We start from the raw sequence: 6,000 nt of genomic DNA on the forward strand, positions 1-6,000 counted from the left end.
TGTCTTCCTTATACATTTCACAACTGGAAAGAGGGATGCTTCTTAGGCCTTTAGACAAGGGTTTCTATCAGTGACACAACACACATCTAAGGACTAGTCTAAGAGCTAGGGTGGAGGGGGAGATAGGGAAGACTTTACTGAGGGCTGGTGGGAGCGGGATACAGCTTTCCCCAATGGAGACATTCTCTTCCTTCTCTGGGGAGACACTCTAGAGTGGGGTGGGGAGGGTTGGCCAACTTTTTTTTAAAAGAGCCAGATAGGGAGTATTTCTGGGGCGGGTGGTCTTTGTTGTTGCAATGCAAAAGCAGCCATAGACAAGGGTGCACCTGTGTTCCAGTGACACTTTTACAAAAGTGTCACAGTAACATTTACAAAAACAGGATGCAGAGTGGCTTCTAAAGGAAAGAGAAAGTCCCCTTCCTCTGCCATGCCTCTTAGCCTGTCAGAGGCCTCTCCACGTTTACAGTTAGAGTTCCTAAATCCCCAGATCTTTTTTCCCCAAATAACATAAACAGCAAATAATCTGCCCCATCTGCAAAAGGCTGGAAGTGTCCCTCCTTGGTGAAGGAAGGGAATGTGGCACGTCCCAAACACTCTGCCACTGTGAAATCTTTAACCCTGGCTTTTATGAGATAGACACAGGAAATTCTTAATATGAAACCATTTGGAGACTAAAGCCTTGCTATAATGCAATTTCATAATGTCAGCAGTGCTCTGCCTGTGCTATGGTGGACAGTTTGAATTTTGAACCTGCAAAGTAGAGCTTAGCTGATCATGAAGTGGAGTGAGACTGGAACATAGAGGATGCCCATGTCTGTGGTATGGTGTGGTCCATGATTCAAAGCCTATGGGAACAAAGGCAAAGTTACTAATTTCTTTGAGTTCATAGAGTGGTAGACTCTATATAGCAATGCATAAAATAAGCCAGTACACCTTGAAAGCAAGCATTCCAGTTTCTGTAGTGATATAATGTATAAGATGCCCAACTTTCTGTTAGTGTAACAAATGCCTGGAGTAATCAGCTAAGAAAGAGAAAAGGGTTTTGACTAACAGTTTTGGAGGTTTCAGCCCATGAGCTATTGGCCCTGCTGTTTTGGGCCTGTGGTGAGGCAGCACATCATGGCAGGAGCACATTCATGGTGGAGCACAGTCCTCTTCTCATGGCTGGAACATGAAAAGAGAAGAAAGGAAGGGACTGGAATCCCACTGTTCCCCAAATCTAACATCTCTACTAGGCCTCGCCTCTTAAAGACTCCATTACCTTGCGGTTCTCCACTCTGGGCATCAAACCTCTAACACATGGGCTTTGGGGGTCATTTCAGATCCAAACTATAGCACCGTGCAAATTAAAATCCCAAACAATGGAGGTGCTAAAAGCCTAGCATAGAGATAAAGGCAAGGGAGGCTTTGATAACAGCACCTATAGCTCCTCCTGTGCCACCAAAGAGCTCCATGGAGATCACCCTGCCACCCATCTCCCCAAAGCCACACATCAGGACATCACTTGTCAACCTGATTAAAAGGCACCACCTAGTACTTCAGCCAGTGCTGGGAGGCTGGAACTCTGACTTTGTCATCTCCTGGTGATCATCTTCATGTCCTCAGATATTCGAAAGCTACCCCATGGCCTTTGTCCCCAGATAAAGCCAACGTCAACTGTGCACTGGAGACAGCAGTGGGTTGCTTTCCTTCTTTCCTTGAGGATTTCAGTCTCTTCTTTCACTTGCCTCGAGAAAAGCTGATAGTATAACTAATAGTTCTCATCTCATCCAAACAACATGTAAATTACATCTCAATTCAGCAACAATTTATTGAGCACCTATGATCTCTCCAAAAGGGAGTAGACTATTAGTTAATCATCACACAGTTGCATAAGCTGATTTCATTTTCCTAGAACCTCTTTCTCTTTTCACACAAGCGTAGTATATGTAAGTTTACAATTTTATGTCTCTTTTCTCACCATTTATCTTGGGTCATTTAGATTTTCATTTTCAAAGTCTGTTTTTGAATAAATTTATTATCAATTTTGAAGAGACTTGTTTATCTCAGTTCATCCTAATGTTATGTTCTTTTTGTGCTTGAGTTATTTACTATGAGTTCAGTTATTGACCTATTTTATTTTGTCATTTTATGGCATACATATTTTCAGTGGAGACGCTTAGGCTAAGCTATATTTATTTATACCACAGTACATTAACCATAAAACTATCTAACTACAGTGAAATCAGCATAATCTGGTACCCTTGGGGAGTAGGTTATAAAATAGCCAAGTTTTAAGAATTAACTATTTGTGTTGGAAATCTTTCGAAACTGGATCATATTGTTAGCTCTTATCTTGAAAACAATGTATGTAGTCTCACTTAACTTTGACACTAATTCATAGTAATCAGTAAGAATTGGACTATATAGCTCAGTTGTCCCTAAAAGACTCAGGTATCTTGTTTTGTTTGTCTTAGCTAATTTTGTTCAATTGTTTTAGTTCTCATTGGCATTTCTTAAAACATTTCTTTTTCTGGATTGCTGCCAGCTGTATTTGTAACAGTAACAAGTGAATGCTTTATCCATGTGCCAGATGTGAGCCTTGGCCTGGGAGCTTTGGGGTCTTGTGTCTTCATGCTCTTCCACACCTCCAGTGTCTGTGTTATCTTCTCTCCTCAGGTCCTCAGAGTTCCCTTACGTCAGAGCCAGGAGCCAGAGCCACCCAGGCTTCAGGTGACATACCCACGACCACACTGCACAGAGTGGAGGGAAACTTGACCCCAGAGTATGTGATCCAGAGGGGAGACGTCTCATCCTCCTGAAGCTGCCTGTGTGGGATCTGAGAGCCAATTTCAGCTGGCCAGCTGCATGCAATAATTTGGGGCATCAGTACTAAATATAGTGACTTTAATTATTACTGTAGATAATGGTCCAGTGTTTGTAGACAACTAGGTATTTTGTTGTGTTTAGCTGTGTTTATTTATTATTTTGATACATGGTCTCACTATGCAGTCCAGGCTGCACTGGAACTTGAGATCCTCTTGCTTCTACCTCCTGAGTGCTGGGATTTTAGTCATGAATCACCATGTCTAGCCATATGTTAGTAGTAAAACCATCACTTTTCAAAATTAGATGTGTAAGTGTTTAGGAATAAATTCTAATTCCTTTCTTAATATAAATAATGTCTGTACCACTTGTATTGAAAGTGTAAATTCTCTTTATTTTTACTTTTATATTACTTTGGGCTGGAAAAATGTCTTTGGCAAAAATAATTTTCATAACTAGATTTGATATGTCATTTACAAATTCTACAAGTAATTGTTTTAAGAATTGTTAATCTCAAGTGCTAAAAATTATTAAAAATCAGATATATAAAGCCAATTTTTGATGGTCTATTAAGATGCTACATTCCATATAGATTGATATTTAAATTAAATTTGTATTTTTCTTTCATTTCTGTGTGTATTTGCTGATGGTCCCGAGAGTGCTTTCTGAGAAGTCCAGCTCAACCCTAGAATTTTAAAAAGTCCTCATTATCCAGTTTAGTTTTTAAAAATTGGAATTTCAGGCTGATCTATTTATATTAACCAACTGGTACTACCACGTTAATCCTGTAATTAAGATTCACTTCTCAAAGATGTTACTGTAATCTTAGAAATATTAAGGATCTAAACCCTGAAGACTGGAATGGGAGTGATTAAATTTTCTCTATTATTTTCTGTCTCTCCCAGAGTGATTAATTTCACTTTCTGTGTCTCACTCCCTGAGCTGCAGTGCTTCGCTGAGACTTGTAATTCAGGAAAGCCTGTTTAGGGATCATCTGTGTTAGACAGACAGCTGCCGAAAAGGCATTCACTTTCCAAGCATGGATTTTAGATCTGGCCAATCAAGATGCAGAGCTGGAAGAACACCTGCCAGAGACGTTTTTCTACACGGAGATGGGCTCCTTCATCGCATTTCACTGCACTTCAGAAAAAGGTTCATTTCCCAGTGTGGCATCTGCTTCGTGATTCATCCTTTTCAGCTGAAACACCAGTTTGGAACTTATTTATGATGTTGCTCTATGGTGAAACAAGAAACTGCAATTGTCTAAAAAGGAAGGAGTTTCCCAGGCATTGGATGTGCAACTTTCGCTTATGGAGAAAAAAAACTCTAAAAATTTGTTTTTGAACTTTGTGGTGTGAATATAATTAATGACAAGAATTCTTTGGAGCAAACTTTCAGAACATTTGAGCTACCTTGTGAAAACATGTCACAAGAGTTTGCCTGTGTTGAAATCTGTACCATTTATCTGTGAACAATGCAAAGTTTTATTGGTACCGACTGGTGTTTAGAGAAACTGCACTTGACTTTCAACTTGGCTCTAATTGGGAGCATTAAGTCCATAAAACACAGGTACTGTCTCACACCTGCATGCTTACAGAGAGCAACTATTAGAAGACAAACTTCATTCTGCAAACTGTGATTTAATGGTATAACAGTGTGCAGACCAGAATATCAGTTAATTTTCAAAACATTTTATTCTCCACCAATTAGCTCAGGTCCTGGAGGGCAAAATGACAAGAGGTTACTCGTTCACTATGTATTTAATTAATTGAAAAATGCTCAAATTGCTTTTACAGTTGTTATTAAAAAGTGGAATCAGTGTTGCCAGTGCTCAACCATAATTGGAACCCTGGGGAATTAAATATTTAGCATTAGTAATGTAACAGCACTTAAGACACAAATTTCTATTTTCGTAATGAAAGCTATCCAGTGTGAGTGCAGGCGGCTGAAAGGACAGCTGTGACAAGCGAAACGGCCTGGGATATTTCAATAAGACACCTCATTGGACAGCGAGTCTTACCCCATTATTCGTTTGTAAGAGATCTGCAAGTTGAATTCCCAGTAGAAACCCATGCCCAAGTATTTAGAATCCTAATTGCATGCAGGATGAACAGTTGGGCAAATGGCTTGCCATAAGTGGCTGAAATGTATAGTGCTTTCTAAATAATCCTATATAAGTTCCTGCCTTTGTCAATTTCAAAATAGCGGCACTGTCAGGGAATAAAGATCTTGTTTGTTTTAAGTTTAATTACATTTTAAGCATACATGTTTTCAGTGCTATGAGAAAAGTCGGATATCGGGCTCTAATGAGCTGTGCTGGTAGACGACTGGAGACCCTAAGGGATTCACCCCATAAATTAACTGGATAAAAGTACTTGGTTAGGATCTAGTTGATGGCTGAGCTGTTCTTAAAACCCAGTTATAGAGCTGTCTCATGCCTGTTTTCATTCTAAATAGGCCCTGTAGAGACTTTAACAGCTGCCTGTTAAAATTGTTCAACTTGTCAAACTCTATTATATTACTCCACTAATAAATAGTATTAAAGCGTGTTTGACTTCACTTCTTGTTTTCAGAGGGGATCATGTTGATAAACACAACTGGCTTAGCATGGCCTTATTTTAATTTGTTTATGTCATCTAAGTAACATTGAAGGTCCACAGTTTGAATCTGCAAGAGATGAAAAACTCACAAAATATTGTACACAATGAAAGCTATGAACAGAGACTATTTATGATGGAACGTTTGTGTTGAAAGATGTATGACTGTGTCATTCTTAGGCCATGTTCAGAGTGTGTGGAAACCCTTAGGCTGAACTGACAGTCTTTGAAGCATGACCAGACTATGCCATTGCCAACCATTTGAGCTTTTCTTGGAAAAAAAAAAAGTTGTAAGAAAAATTAATTTCATAATTTTCTCTTGTCATTCTCCCTGTGTTCATTGTAAAATAATTTATTCTAATTGATCACAATTCCTTATCTCTTTTTTAATGGAACATTCTTACTTTAAAAGAAAAAAATGGAAAAAGTAGTTTATTTGATAAGCTCTCCCTTCGGCCCTCCCCCCATCCTTCCCCAGCCCACGGTCAGCTGTGCTAAGACTCTGAAGGAGTCTTTCCATAACGCACTCTGGACGTGCTCTGCCTGTGCACAAAAGGGCACACACATACGGGTATTTGTTACATGTAGCATACCTAAG

The 6,000-nt window shown here is 39.3% G+C and overlaps 1 long non-coding RNA gene across 2 annotated transcripts in view; it reads left to right on the plus strand.

Moving 5' to 3' along the window:
- LOC141417415 (uncharacterized) overlaps window positions 1-5,354 on the plus strand; it is a 30,454-nt gene extending 25,100 nt beyond the window's left edge. For both annotated transcript variants that reach the window (XR_012441970.1, XR_012441971.1), the window contains one exon: window positions 2,659-5,354. This is a non-coding gene — a long non-coding RNA (uncharacterized lncRNA). The remainder of the gene's footprint in view (window positions 1-2,658) is intronic.
- Window positions 5,355-6,000: the final 646 nt, after the last annotated feature.

The sequence above is a fragment of the Castor canadensis genome, chromosome 15, assembly GCF_047511655.1.
Source record: "Castor canadensis chromosome 15, mCasCan1.hap1v2, whole genome shotgun sequence".
Taxonomy (NCBI): domain Eukaryota; kingdom Metazoa; phylum Chordata; class Mammalia; order Rodentia; family Castoridae; genus Castor; species Castor canadensis.